We start from the raw sequence: 15,746 nt of genomic DNA, 5'->3' as shown, positions 1-15,746 counted from the left end.
ACCATCAACAACTGTGGTTTCTCTGATTAATTAAATGCCCTTTACAAGTATTAATAACTGAGTACATTGCTCCTGTATCTATAAGAAATTTTAAATCTGCTTTCCCCATCCTTCCTGTACCCAGGGGCTCTTTGGGGATAACTTCAAATCCATCCCCAGCCCCCTTCAATCTTCATCTGAAGTCAATATTTTTTTCTGCCTGGCTTGGAAGCCCCATGAAAGTTCTTCATGTCTGCTGCTGTATTTGCTGATTGGGTAGTTCCTTTACCAGTGACCCCAATTCCTGCATCTAGCACATTAATCCCTTTCTAAGTGCTGCCTCAGTGGTTGTCCCTGCTCATTGTCTCACATATTTCCTTGTGGTCTTCATCTCTACATCTTTTGTGGTAAAGCTATCACAAATTTTTTCTCCAGATCTTACTTTCATTTTCCTCTCTTTATTACATTCCTTGCATGCAGCTTCCAGTAACTTATTAAGAGATCGGGAATTCTCTCCTATTTTCTTTAAGTTACATCTAACATCTGAATTCCACTGCCCCACAGAAATAGGTGCTGGTTGCACCATATCTCTTCCTTTTTCCATGTTTATATCAGTGTATTTCCTAACATGGTAACTAATCTACTGAGAAAGACTGATGGGATCTCATTCCTGTCCTGCACCACTTGTTATACTTCAGACATATTCTTTGCTTTAGGAATGGTAGGAATTCAGGCCTCACCCTGAATAAGATCAATCTCTGATATTTGGTTAGTAATTCTCATTGACTCTGATTATTTGAGTGCCACTTAGGATCAGCTGAGGGAAAACGACTGTCCATTGCTCTTTGGTCTGCTCTCTGAGCATAGATTCTTTCTGCTTTGCCTTTACCAAAACTATTTCTTTCCTCAGATGTCAGCAGCACATTCAATAACAGCAAATCACTCCAATCTTGAGTTCTAATGACAGTGTCCATCACTTTATCTAGCTTATCTGGATCCTCTGTGTACTCTCCTGCCAACTCTTTCCATGCTTATAAATCTGTCACTGAAAATAACACTCTTACCATTACTGGTCTGCTGGGTCCTACCGCCTGCCTCAAAGGCGTCTTTACAATCCTTAGAGCCCTCCTCCATGTTTGTCCTGCTGTGGGACTTAAATAATCTCTTTCTTGATGACTTACTTCATCTTCTTGCTGACTATCATCATCCCCTGAACCTAGAATTCATTTAGAAACTATTTCATCTGTGCTTGTCTGCCCCAGACTTTGAACTAAGTTCGCTTCTCTGTATTTCTCTTTATCTTGCCCCTCTTTGCTTCTGTCTGCCCTTGACTGCAGGACCCATGAACCTCTTCTTTTTCCCCTTGCATGATTTACCAATGCTGCAGGGTGAGCAGCAGCGCTTATGGAGCTTCTCGCCATCCTTTTCTAAGACTGGCACTATATGATGCCTCAGGCAGGGCTGCCACCACCAGCTCAAGCTGCCCAGGGGCCCATCCAGTCTACCTTTGAACACCTCCTAGGATGTTCGTCCATACCTTCTCTGGGCATCCACAGCTTCTCTGGACAGCCTGTGCCAGTGCATACCACAGTATGAGTAAAGAATTTTCTGCAAATATCTGATCTAAATATCCATGCTTTTAGTTTAAAATCATTCCCTCTTGTTGTATCACTATCAGACCACATAAAATGTCAGTCTCCCTCCTGTTTATTAGCTCCATTCAAATATTGGAAGGCTACAGTGAGGTCTCTCTGGATCCTTCTATTCTCCAGGCTGAACAAGCCCAGCTCCCTCTGCCTTTCTTCACAGATGTGCTCCTGCCGTCTGATCATCACTGTGGGGCCACTCCACCAGCTTTCCTGTGCTAGGGCCCCAAGCCTGGATGCAGTACTCCAGGTGGGGCCATATGAGGGCAGAGCAGAGTGGGAAAGTCTCTCCCTCACCCTGCTGACCACTCTTTTTTTTTAATAAAACCTGGGATATAGTTGGCCTTCCAGGCCACAGGCAGACACTGCTGGCTCATGTCCAGCTTTTCATCTACCAGGAGGCCCCCAGGTCCTTCTGGTAGCACTGCTGTTAATGAGTTCTTCTCCTAGTCTGTTCCTTTATCTGGGATTGCCCCAAACAGAAAAACCTTCTCCATCTTCTCCAAGGATCTGTGATGAGACTCTTCATTCTCCATGGGGGGATGAGCATAGGGATGAGCCTCATGCATCCCAAGAGCCTTGATCTCCCCAAAAAAGCCACCCTTCTTAATAAGGCAGCTTTCTGATTTTGTGGTCAGCCCAACATGTCTGCATGCTGGCATATGACTTCACTTGTGAACTAACTGAAAACAAATCTTAGCCAGCTACGTGTAGAAAAACATGACTAAGTACTTCCCCTATATACCTTACTGCTGGGCAAGGAGGAGATTTTTAAGGAGAAGGTAAGGATGTGATTAAGTTGTAAACAATTAAAAGCATGACAGAAAACAATTCCTGGTAAGAACAGTATTGCACCTTGCTGATTTTCATTCCATAGCATCAGCTGATTTGTCACATTACAAGAAGAAATAATACATTTTGGTTTTTTTCAGTATCTCACAGAATATTTTAAGCAAAGCCATAACAGACACCATGATTTTAACAATATTTGCAGGAAACTTGATTTTATTTATGAAAGTAATGCTACTAGGCATTCTGGCAAAGTTATTCTTGTTTTGGAAGGAATAAGAAGGAACGTTTCTTGTGCAGGAAGCACACTACTTTTGTTCTGCCGATTTTGTTTAACAGACAATAATTACCAAATTTATGAGAAACTGCATCACTATCTTTCAAAAAGTTCACAAAGATAAACAAGTAATTGTATCCTGCAAATACGTGAATTAAGGTACAGAATGGTTGAAAAATCCAGCCAAAGCCTGATGCATGATTAATGGCAGAAGTGAAAACCAAACCAAGAAAATGCTGATGTAAAACAATAGCGTGATCTCTGTAGATTGAAGTTTGCGTCTCAGCAGTTCAACATTCTGACTCATTCTCCCCTTTTTTTACTATACCAGGAGTTTCTGATAGTGGCATGCGAAAATGCCACTGTGTAAGAGTGTGAGTATTGCTTATGTTGGACAAGTGTCCGGTCAGAACTCTCTTAATTTCCAATTCTGAAGGAGCAAAATAAAAGTCTGTGAAGCTTGTTCAGTGGGATCTGGAAAAGAGCATTAGATACTCCAGAAGAGAAATCTGGGAAAATATTTCAGTTGTGCTTGACTTTGTTTCCCAGTCTTTAGCACCATCAATCTCCTTGTACTTTTTTAAAACATTTAAGATGAGAGAACCATGCAAGAGACAGGAGAACCACAGAATCACAGAATGGCCAAATGCAGACAAAAGATCAGCTGAAAAAGTGGTAGATTTTAGTCTCCTTAAGCTTTTGCATTTAGCATTAGAATTTTCAGCTTTGCTGGGACATTTCAGCAAATGAGCAAACTGAAATGCTTCAAATCTCTCTTACAAATACACACAGATGAATCTTAGGTTGGTTATATGTGGTGCAATTTCCTTTCTCCAAGGATGACTGGTAGTAAAGGAAAGGAATTGCAAAAGCTGAGCCAGCTGCATCATTCCTTCTGGGGATCACATCACAAAACTCTGAAGACCTTTGAACTGTAAATTAAATCCCACAGTGTTTGATATATATGACAGTATCCAGACTTCTACCAAACAAATCTAACAGTAGTCTATGTCTGTGTTGTATGTAGGTATGTATTTATGGGTAGGAAAAAATTATTCTATTGATTAAAGCAGCTAAGATAAATGAGAAGATACTGACAGATGTTTGCACATACAATTTCCTTATCAGGTTTGTCTATGGAAAGAAATTATACCTACATTGGGAAAGTTTCCTAAAAGTAGCATCTGTGGAAACTACACTTTTGTTAAAAAACACAATAATTTGTGTGTTGAATTTGGGTAAAACTTGCAGAAAGTTGTTATATTCACTTTATAGTATTTGAAAATTTCTAAAATGAAGTTAGTCATTAAAAATTGAGGGAAATAAAATGTTAAGTTGGCTTCCACACTGATTTTAAAAGAAAAATAAATAAATAAATAAAGCATTTATTTCAGTGAAATGAACCTACATCAAAACATGAGATTTGTTCAAGTTTAATTACATGCAAGATCATGCTGGTCATTTGGTCTCTTTATGCTAAAATTAATGTGTTCTAAGTTCACAAATGAACTAGCTGCATTTTAGGGAAAACAGGATTTTCATTTTGTAAAAGAAAAAAACAGAAGGCAAAGATAAGTATCGCATGAAAAATAGTAATTTAGTATCTTATGTCCTATTTATAATTGTTTCAACTTGTTCCTTTTCATCTAAACTGTATTTTGGTATTAATAGTTCCTAATTTGAGTTATTTGTGAAATTCAGAACAGTGGTATTCGTTTTTTGCTTTCCTGGAAGAACCAGGGCAAAAGCTGAACATATTTGTGATTTACTTGCTTGTTATTTTTAGCAAAGGCTTGAGTATGACTTTATCCTTAAACAGAATAAGTATCATGTAGACAGCATTCAGTCAGGGCATATTTGAAGAACTCTTTTGACCTCTGTCTAATAGCCCAGTCATTTGCTAAGAAGATAGTGCTGCTTAATGTAGAAAACCATTACAAATAGTTTTATTAAGCCCTTGGTTTAATACTACCCAGTGTTATTTGAAACAGTACTAGAGATGGATGTTTTTACTGACACAAAGAGAAGGTTACTGGTGAGGCTATTTTTGATTGCACCATAGGTGAAAAAAAAAAATAATAATAATACATAATTCATTTAAAGTCTTGAATCTTAGTAGCATTTTTACCTTGCAATTAATATAGCTAAAGGATGTTCTCTGGGTTCTGGCTTTTAAAACACTTTGATTATTCCAAGTAGAAACAATCGTCTGTAGAAAGATAAAATGATAAATGTATCATTCAAAATATGTACCTCACTATTGCTTCAAATTATGTATTCAGTTATCTATAGCTTTGCTGAAGTCTCTGCACAGACTGAATGCTGATCCCATCAAAGTCAGTGCTAGTTTTTATATTAAAGTTCTTGATAAAAGAACAAATCAGCAAACTCTTATATTCTAATTTTTGGACATGTTTAGCACTTGCTGGCTGTACCGAAGCGCACTGAGATGCTTGAAACTCTTGAAAAATTTAACAATTAGAGGCTATGAATACTCTGATGCAAATAATAATGTTTATTAAATACGTTTAAATCCCAATATCTTACGTGTAAACAGACTCACTGAAATCCTGAACTGGAAAATCATCTTATCTTCCTTTCCTTCAAGGGATAAGAGATATAAATAGATAACACAAATTCTTTCATTCAAACACAAATCTTCCATTCATCCTATCAATGCAAACAATAATGACTGGATATTGCTATATATGTTTGTACAATGCTTACATTCCTCGATTTTGTTCCTTAAAATGTTTACTATTGTGAACATGTACCTGAAAGATATTTGAATATTGGAGACAAACACTGTTCATTGACCTGTGTTTGTCATGACAAATTCTTGCTGAGCTTGGAATCTCATTTACTCTCCTGTTGAGAAAAATACACATTAGGTTTTGCTATTGATATCAGGCAGAAATTTTCCGTCTAGTTTTTAAATCTTGGGCTCACTACATCTGAAACTTCCTGGATTGAATCTGTATTTCTAAGGTTTTAAACCTGTTACATGAATATTTTATTTTATCTGTCTGCCTAATTCTTTGGTTGAAACTGACTGTGTACTTGGCACACTGAGTTTTTAGTACAAACTTAGTTATTCTGTTTATACACAATAAAATGTGTAACAGTAAATAACAAAATATATTTTCATGCTTTGTTCTTATTATTTGCCATATTAAGTTTTTGAATGCATGTTTTCATATGTATCTTGTGTTCTACAATCAGAACAAACTAAAAGCAAAGATATTTCTAGTGCTTGACAAAATATGCTTTTAAACTTTCGGTCCAATACTTCATCCCAACAATAAAATTTCTGAGCAAGTGATTTAATTTTAAACCTGTGACAATTTTTTTTCATATTAAAATGAGCTTAAATGAGAATTAAAAAAACCTGTACACCTGTATTTAGGTATGAGTGGCTGTTACTTGGTGGGAATTCAATTTTTTCTGTTTTCATTTCTGAGCATTTCTAGTAGATTTCTGTTTCATTGGTTTTACTGAATACTTTTATACACCAATAAAGACAATACCTAATCGTGGCATTAACCTACACTATCTATCTCTTCACTTATCTCTGAGTATGTCATTTGATCTACACCAACCTGAACCTTAAATTACATTTAGTATTGAGAATATTAATTTTGAATGGAAGTGTAAAATGCATTCTTTCACTCATTATATTACCAGAGGTATCTCATGCATTCCAAACCAGTGATTCTTAGCTTTGTTCTCCCACTCAGCCACTGTCTAAATACCACATTAGTTAAGATACCCTTTGCTTGCATTAGGATTTAGATTTACAAACATGTGTATCTGTGTTAAAAATCTGGGCCTACTATTGCAAGTTTGAGGTTGGATATTAGAAGAAATTTTTTCTCAGAAAGAGTGGTGAGGCAGTAACACAGGCTGCCCAGGCAGGTGGTGGAGGCACCGTCCCAGGAGATGTTCAAGAATCACATAGATGTGGCACTGGGAGACATGGTCCGTGGGCATGATGGGGATGGCTTGATGACTGGAATTGATGATGTTAGGGGTCTTCTCCAACCTTAGTGATTTTATGATTCTGTCAGTTTGCTCAACAAAAGAGAACTGTCCATACAGAGATACTGCTCTTTCTTTTTTTCTCTCTCCATCACTCTCTCTCTTCATTTACATCTTAAATGTCATCCTAACTACCTACAGTGGTTTCCACAACAGAAGGGTTCTGTTCAGCTTGCCTAGTTTCAGAAACTGTTTTCATTAAAGCTGAGTCTTTAATTCTTTAACTTTTAGTGTCTGATATTAAATGTCTATTGTTTGAAGCAAGATATTTGTTAGTATGGTGCATTATGTTAGTGTGCAAACAGCACCAGATTTGCCTCCCACTCTGTCCAAGTCTTTGCAGATTCCCTTGGCCTGGATGACACCAAGGCCTTTATCTGTTTTATCTTACTAATTGCAAGTAACACAGAGCAGTTTTGATTTCTATGTTCTGAGCAACCATGGAGGCATCATAGTCAGAAGCAACAGTGCTGTGATGATAGATCTGGAATGCTGATTTATACTTTTACATGAAAGAAATAGAAAAGTTGTATAAAAACCCAAGCTACAAATTCCTTTTATTAGCATTATTTGAATTCACACAATGTGTTTTCTGTAAGTGATCACCAGTTTAGGCAGTGGCTTTTTAGTATTTGTCATGGGTTGATGCAGTATCTGAAATGTTAATAGCAAGCAATGGGATGGAGTGGAGAGCAGTTGGCAAGAGGCAAACACTGGAGGGAGCAGTCCGTGCATTATGAGTCTCCTGGTACAACTGGTTTCAGGGATCTGGAAAATTAAGCGGGTACTGGAGAGCCTCAAGCCTGCAATTCTGTGTCATCTGTGAGGTAAAGTCTGTAAAATGGATTTCTTTCTAAATCTGTGGTGTGAGTTATCACACACTCCTTCATGATTTCTGTTCCCTAGCCCTCCCTCGGCTGGGGTAAGCAGAATAAAAGCACATGCTGCATTCAAATTATCTTTGATGCTTTAAATTGTTCTCAGGTGCAAAACCATATTGGCCTGATGACTATTCTGAGGCTATTACCCTCTTCTGTGCTATATATACTTCCAGGTACAACTTGGCTTCAGAAGTTTAAAAAACATATTTTATTACAGAAATTGCTAAAAACGTTGCTTGATAAATTTACATATCTGGTGATCATCTGTGTCATGGTTTTGTGATTTTTGGTTCTTGATATTCCACATCACAAAATCACGTGGGGCACTAGGAGTTTAACTGTTAATGCTCAAGTCCTGGGTACCTGCCCAGAAGAGAAGAAGAACTACATTCCCCAGGGGACTTTGTGGTCACAGAGAGGAGATACAACTCCTGGCAAGGTCACCTGATGGGCTCTTCTTCGCCTGCTCTTCTTTTGTCTCCCTGCTGCTCAACTGGACTGCGCATCTCACCTCATTGTTATGGTGAGGCCTTTTTACCTTTCAGACATTCTCTCATTATATTTGATTTATTAGCTTCAATTCTAATTATATTGTATTATGGTGTGTTATCTTGCATTCTGATACTATATTTAGTAAATTAATTTGTTTCTCCTCAGATTGTTGCCACTGTTTTTAATTATTTTGGGGACCCTGTTTCCTTTTTCCAGAGGCACAGATTTTGCAAAATCCCTCTGCCCCGCTGATCATGGAACTGGGCCGAACCAGCCCATAAAATGTTGACGGTCTGTCTCTCCTCTTGCTCTTCATGACCAATTGTGACTACGCTTACACCAGGATTTCTTCATTGGTGAACAAATACATATGGGTTCTCTCAGCACAGCTTGATTATTCCTCATAGAACCATGACTGGCTGTATTAGTAGAATCATGCATCTTGCGGTGTAACGTCTGCCCATAGCAGGAGAGCCAGCTGGTACAGCTACACTGAGTATGGCAGAAATACCAACGTTCACACTGCTGTATCCACAGACTTACAAATAATTCTGTTAAACTCATCTTCAGCTTTGAGGAATGGTCTTGCAGACTTCACTGAAACAACACACAAACTGATGTGTTGAGAGAGGAGAAACCTGGCTTGAGTTTTCCCATTGATGTATCAGGACATCTGCTTGCATGTGAAGTCGCACTGGCATATGTGTTCTGCTATGGAACGAAAAGAGACAAGAATCAAACCCCTTTTCCACTACTGCTTTAAGGCTGTTCTCCCAATGACTATCAAGAGTTTGCTGTGGATACTGATATTGATGTGGATATAGTCCCAAGAAGGAAATAGGAGGCTCACAAATGAGCATCTCAAACTGAAACCTATTAGTGACAGTCGATACAGGTGGATCTGTAGTCTCCTGCTGATTGTCACAGCGCTCTCCTGGCACCTGCAGTGTGTAACAGGCTGTGAAGCCAGAGGATGCTGTGCAGAGTGAAGACATCAGCCATAACTCACCTGAATGAATTGAAAGATCATTTCAGATCATTAGTAGTGCCTCTGGTGCATGTTGCCAGGGTGCACTGACAGTGCTTTATTGACTCTGAGTGCTTCAGGGTTACCTCTCAGCTCAATTTCCTAATCACCACTACCCATCTACCCATAGGATTGCATGCCCCTTTGGGTCTCAAATATAAACCTTTGATTAGAACTCTTCTGGTACTATTATTTTTGAAGCACTCACACCACAAGCCCTAAGGTGCACAGGTTATGCTCCCACGCCCTGCCTGCAGCTCTAGTCAAATGTCTGAACAATTTAAAGGATGAGGAAGAAGACTGCAACACAGATGGAATTGTGATGGGCACTGAAAAGCTCCACCTCTGCTCTTGGAAACTGGAGCTGGGGCAGACTGATGAGAACTGACTGTTGGGTAAATGAGACTGTAACGCTTTCTGAAGTTTTGTTTTTTTAAGGGTAGAATTTTCATGCATCTCTCTACTTTCCTATTTTCTCAGTTATTTTTGCTTTTTAATGATTTTATTTTTGGGAGCGTGCGCATGTCTGCGGTGCCATCCAGAACCCCGCGGTCTGCCCCGTGCCTTCAGCAGGCCATCAGTTCCATTCCTACAGTAATTTGAATCGAGTAGAGGAAGCTGCTAATAAAAATAATTACAGAATCGAGCGCAGGCTCTGAAATTGCTCGCCAACATCCTTCCTAATGACAATTTTCAGTGTTTAGTTTTTCAATTTTTCATTTAATTAATTGAAAAATGATTTGAATCTCATCGCAATGGCAATGAGATTTCCAAGCCGCTGGGCGCGATCTGAGGCGCTGAGTGCAGCCCCGCCGGGGAAGGCAGGCGCCGAGCGGCTGCGATCCACAGGACGCGCGCTCCCTCCCTCCAGCGCTCCGGGTACCGTTCTCCGCTCAGCGACGGCCCCGGTCGCGGCTGCCGCTCTCGGCGCGGTGCCGTGACGGCGGGGTCGGGAACTCCCGCGGGCGGGGGGGAAGGGGCGGGGCACGGCGCAGGGGATTCCCCCGCCACCCCTCGCGGAACGTTCGGGATTCTTCCCGCGACGTCACCGCACGGGAGCTCCCGCCGGCGGAGCGGAGTGGGGTCGCACCCCTCGGCGGCAGTCGCTGAGCCCCGCCCCGGGCTCCCCCGGGGTCGCCCGACGGCTCTCGCGAGGTTTGGTCGCGCGGAGCGTTACGGCTCGGAGCGGCGCCATTTTGGGAGCGAAGCGAGCGGTGTGTGTGGCTGCGAGTGTGCGGGCGCCGCGCGCTCGAGTCCGGGGACCCGCGGCTCTCGGGGCGGAGGGCGCGGGACGTCGGGCCCGGGGCGGCCCAGCGGCGGGGGCGGGCAGCAGGCCTCCGGGGAGGGAAGGAGAAAGAGGAGGAGGAGGCTGAGGAGGCGGCGCGGAGGGGCTGGGGCGGTACTGCTGCGAGGGGCTCGGAGCCGCCCTGCTCCCTCCCCCGCCGCGGGGCCCCGGGGAAGGAGGGGGGGCCGGTTGCAGGGAACGCGGGAACCGCAGAGCCCGTCCCGTCTCCTGCCCGCCACAAAGGGCTTGGCGGAGCTAGAGTGTCCCGATCCGGGCTGAGCCGTGGCCGGGAATCCCCCGCCGCTCCCTCGGGACCGCGGAGTGCCCCGCTCTGGGCAGTGCCTCCTCTCGGGCGTCTCCCGCAGTTCGGTTCGTCCCCAATAAAATGAGGAATGCCTCTTCCTTCTGGGTTGGCGTCTGTTTCTCGGAGCGGAGGAGATGCCCGCGCCTCGCAGAAGGGCAGCGGAGCGTTAGAGCTGCTGTGTGCTCCGTTGAATGAATGCCCGCAGCCTGTGCGGGCTGTGAGATCCGCGCTCAGCCCTCCCAGGCGGGGCTTCGCTGCTGGCCGCATGGACGTTCGGATGTGCCCGTCCGTGCAGCGCCCATTCTGAATCCAGCACGGATCAGCGGTGACTCTGGTTCTTGTTCCCGTAGGCGGTCAGCGTTACGGAAAGCCTCGGGTGTCGGAGCCTTTTGCGCTGGGAAGGAAGAGCGCTGGGAGCCCGTCTGCCGCAGCCGCTTCCCGTCAAAGCGGAGAAACACCGGGCGGTGATGGGGATCGTTTGTCTGACTGTTTCCTCCTGAATAGCCTTCAGAAGCAGCCGGCGGACGGCGCGGAAGCCGTTTGGGAGTTCCAAGTCTGAGCGTTCTTTTCTTGGCAGTACAGAGGATCTCACCTTCGGATACTTTTGTGCGCATGGCATGGATACACGGCTGACTTTATCACTTTTGGAATGCCTGCGCTATCCAAACAAAGTGCTTTTAGGTTTTTAGGCATTTTTTTCTTCTGAGCACTGCTCTGTCTACAACTCGAGTTGTGGACTGACTCTTGGTTGGATGCAGCCTGAATCACTGTATGAACGCTATTGAAAAGCTTCATGGCAGATATTATTACCCTTACGTTATTTTTTTAGATTTTATGACGTAGCCTTTTGTTGTTTTGTGGTGCGACCGATTTTCTAAATGAAGAGTCTAACAGAAATCTGTTTATCCTTTTTTCTTTTTTATTTTATGTAGTATTTTGGGAAAATGTTGTTGCCAATAAGCAATATGGCGGTATCTAGATAGCTGTTGTTTACAGATGCTTCTGTTACCTGGAATGAAGATGTGTTCCTCAGTTCAGATGTGAAATTTGGATTGTTAGTGTTCAATTTGTGACATAAAAAGTATTTATTTCACTTGGAGCTGATGGTTCTCATAGTGATACGTTCTTGGAGTAGACAGCAGAAGAAGCTTTCGAAGAAAAAACAAACTTTTTGAGTGAGAGACTTGGTGGATTTTGAAATCTGTAAGCAAGAAGGATGGGTAGCTGATTCCTGTGAGGTCAAATCTAGGTCAAACAGTTACAAATGTAGTATCAACAAGAACGTGGGATATTATCTCAAGGAAAACAAACTGGAAAAACATAAATCACGTGGAGCTAACACCTTGTGCAGTCCTCTTGGATTAGGCAAGTATTGTTTGTACATCAATTGTACACCTTACCAGTAGAATGTTTAAATCAGTGGCATTAACTGTCTGGAAGATGTAGTTATATTGTTTTTTCAATGTTGAAATAAGCTAGCAGAATCTAGTTTTTATTTGCCATTTTTTATAATTATTTTAATGTCTTTAAAGATTGAAGAATACCTGCCCTACTACCACAAGAACAATTTGTAAGTAGGAGTGTGATTTTTTTTTTTTTCTTCTTTCTGTGAGATTAAAATATATATACTTCTAGATAGAATCTAGTAAGTTAACACCTCCTAAACTTGAAAATGAGCTATTACACTTCTTGAACAAATCTGCTGGGTTGCTTGTCTTACAGTTTTCTTTAGACGTTTACAGTATGAAGGTAATGATGTAGTTTTGCTTTTTTGATAGTTTTCCACTATTTTTTAACTACGGAAGCCAATTCTTTACTACCTGTGCAGTCTGGTATTTTAATGTATTGTTATGTTAAGGTTGTGTTCAGAGTAGTTGCCTGCTTTGAAATGGGAATGAATCTGATTTGAAACTGTAACATAACAAAAAAAGTAAACCCACTTTGGAAGGGTTCAAAACTGAGATATATTGGCTAGCTAACAAATTTTACATGTTCCTGTTAGATGTCCTGCTGCCATCTTCCCCTCTAGTAATTAAGTGTTTCGTATTGTAGGTGCAGTTTAAGTGTGGAAATTAATATATGTTCATTGTATTTTCTTTGCAGGTTTGCGTTCGACTGAATTGATACTACTTAAAAGAAAATTAAGATGGACAGAACAACTTAATTCAAAAGTTAGTGATAATTTTACTAAATAAAACTCCTCTTTCCTTCCCTGGTTAATTTTAAAGCTTGAAATAATTTAGGTAGGCTATAAACTCAGTGTCTGGTACAAGTGACAGATTTATTGTAGTCATTACCTTTTCAAAAGTTTGTCAGAGCTTCTGCAGTGCTGAAGTGTTACTAATATTGAGCTCATAAGATGCCCTCAGTAAGGGCATTGCAAAGGTGTTTGAAAGATGACATCTTATAGGTGGTAGAGAAGTAATTTTAAGCTTGGGAAATTGTGCCTCAGAATTGCCAGATTATTTTTTTTCCTGTAGCTTTTTATTTTGACCACGAATGAAAGGCTTGCATCAGACAGTGTTCTCAGTATCACTTTAGTAGTTCTGTTTCTGTGTGATGTCTTCAGGATATCAAAAGTTGATTGAGCTTCAGCATTTTGTATTCTTTTTTGAATGGTGTTGCTGTTCTAATATTTTAACTTTTATTTCAGTTTTGCTGTTTGAAAATACATAAACTTTGGAGATGAATAGGATTCTGTTTCAGTAATCTCTTGTGACTGGGGCTTTTCTGCATTGAGTCTTTAGTGTGTCTACCGATTGAGAGGAGGAATTGAGCCACGTGTGAAGGAACCAAACCAACAGAGAAGAATTTTGTTCATTCTTTTAGTTGAAGTAATCTGTGTTTTGCTTGAAATGATTTGGTGAATGGAAAGGGTTCAGGCTTAAGTGGCTGTTTCATTATATTTTGTCTAATATATGCCCACAAGCATAGCAGTACAAGTGGTTATTCTTAAGTAATACAAGAAGTGATTTCTGTTTTATTTTTCAGGCTATTAATTTTCAGTTGTATGATAAACTTTTACCTCTTAATGGAGGGGTCTCCCTCCACTGAAATTAAGGAGCTGTATCTTACCTCTTAGTATTTGCATCTTTATATTCTGGATATTTAGAAGATTTAGCTTTTTAGCTTTATTAAATAATACCTCCACATCTTTCTGGGTGTTGGTAGGGCTGTTTTTCACAGTATTAATGCTTGAAAAGTGCAGTTGGTCTAATTTGCTTGCGTGTATATTTGACGTAAATTCATGTGTGCTTTATAACTATGCCCTCGTAGTCTGAACTAAATTTGTACGAGGGCTGCTCAGAAGGTGGTTCCTCCCATTTTATTGTGTTGACTCATGATGTCAGAGGTGGATGTTGGTGTTATGGCAGGAGAAGTTGAACCTTCAGTCTGAAAATCCATTCCATGTTGTTGCTATGTGACACATGGCAGCAGAGAGGCAGTCTGACAGAATGGCATCTGACATGGGAACGGGTGTGAAGCAAAGTGTTCTGGTGAAATCCTGTGTGTGGAAAAATGGCGTTTGTCCCATCGGCATTCATCTACACTTACTGAATGTTGATGGAGCCCAGATAATGGATGTGAGCACGGTGAGGGTGATGTGTTTTAACAGTGGTGGTCATGTCCAGTGGTGCAGGGTTTTGTGAGGGTAGTGTGCAGGCTCTTTGTTCGTGGCTGGTGAAAGGCATAGCTAATGGTGGTGACTGTTTTGTGGTAAAGAACTTGTTCTATCAAGTAGTGTTACTATGCTTTTTGTGTCTATTGTAGTTTAGAAGACATTAGTTTCAGAATGCCCTGCGTAGTCGGGTGAGGCCCATTGAAGAGACCATACTTAGCATGCTGGTCCACTCTAATACCTTCTTTAGGTTATTATTTGTGTAGTGCTGACAGTCTATTAAGTGGTTTGCAGGTGAATATGAAGTTAAGGTCTTTGCCTCAGGGAGATTATACTTTGAGCCTTGGCGTAAATGTAATTTTTGTACTTGAATAATTCTAAGCAGTTTGGCTTTTTTTATTCTGGTACAATCCTGAAATTATTTGGTTTCTGTTGAGAATTTCTGTCAACAGTGGAGGCTGCTCTGCTATGTGGGGAAAAAAAATGCTTCTTATGGGAGCTTTTAAGTGTAAGCAGAGTTGAAATGTGCAGCAGCACTTAAGTGGAGTTAAATGTGTAAAATGTCATAGGAGAACCGTGCAGATAATGTGCTTTTTTAGCACAGTGCAAGGTTGATGAGCAGTAATGTTACACAGTGACTGGTAATAATGCTATATATGGTGCTAACAGCTTTTCCACAATCATTGCCTTTATTTTTTGGTAGAGGGTAAGCAAAGCAGCTGAAGGATTGGTTTCTGGATTTATTTTGCTCAGGTATTTTAAAAATGCTGTCTTTTACAACTTCTTTTTCTTCAGACTCCAAAATGCAAAACCATTCCAGTGATTTTATTATATTATATATGCTGTACTGAAAGGTGGTGTTACTGCTGTTAACATTTCTGCTTTTGGATTTTGAACCTTGCAGAGGGCAAGAGATCAGTGTTTACCTGAATTTCCACTGAATGGTACTGCAAGTGTAGGATTTAAAGCAAAAGGAACCTGATTGCAGTTTACCTCCAAATAACGAAGTTAATCTGTGTATACATATATAGCTACATATGTTAGCTACAGGATGTGTATTGTGGTAGGTGGATGGTTGTAGTTGGCTCTGCTTAAGTGGGCTGTGTTTAACATAGTGACAGTTAAAAAGCATAGTCTTTTAGTAAATTATATTCTTAAATTCCAGATGTTTGACTGTTTTTGCTATAATTTTGACCAGCTTTTTCTATACGATAGCGGTTTCGCTGCTTTTATCTGTTTCATTCTGCTAGGACATTACAAAAAGGCAAAACTGTTTTTATTTATGGTGAAGTTGTTCTAGACTCAAATGTTTCTCACCAGCAATGGTGAAACCTTTTTCAGTGTTGAAGGGAAGGGAAATATTTTTGCTTTGTGTACCAAGCAGACCTCCTGCAAGCTGGATCTCTTCA

The 15,746-nt window shown here is 40.9% G+C and overlaps 1 protein-coding gene and 1 long non-coding RNA gene across 2 annotated transcripts in view; one reads left to right on the top strand and one right to left on the bottom strand.

The window, feature by feature from the left end:
• Positions 1-3,934: 3,934 nt before the first annotated feature.
• Positions 3,935-9,922, bottom strand: LOC128074549 (uncharacterized). The gene is made up of 3 exons (XR_008203233.1): positions 8,646-9,922; positions 5,466-5,559; positions 3,935-4,900 (listed from the first exon to the last, which is right to left on the bottom strand). It is a non-coding gene; the product is annotated as an uncharacterized LOC128074549 (long non-coding RNA).
• Positions 9,923-12,819: 2,897 nt separating this feature from the next.
• The window catches only part of GPBP1 (GC-rich promoter binding protein 1), a 32,765-nt gene continuing 29,838 nt past the window's right edge, over positions 12,820-15,746 (top strand). The window contains exon 1 of the mRNA XM_052670452.1: positions 12,820-12,889. The gene's annotated coding sequence lies outside the window, so the exon portion shown is untranslated. The remainder of the gene's footprint in view (positions 12,890-15,746) is intronic.

Source organism: Tympanuchus pallidicinctus, unplaced genomic scaffold, assembly GCF_026119805.1.
Source record: "Tympanuchus pallidicinctus isolate F22 unplaced genomic scaffold, pur_lepc_1.0 scaffold9, whole genome shotgun sequence".
Classification (NCBI taxonomy): domain Eukaryota; kingdom Metazoa; phylum Chordata; class Aves; order Galliformes; family Phasianidae; genus Tympanuchus; species Tympanuchus pallidicinctus.
This window is presented reverse-complemented; position numbering and strand designations above follow the sequence as displayed.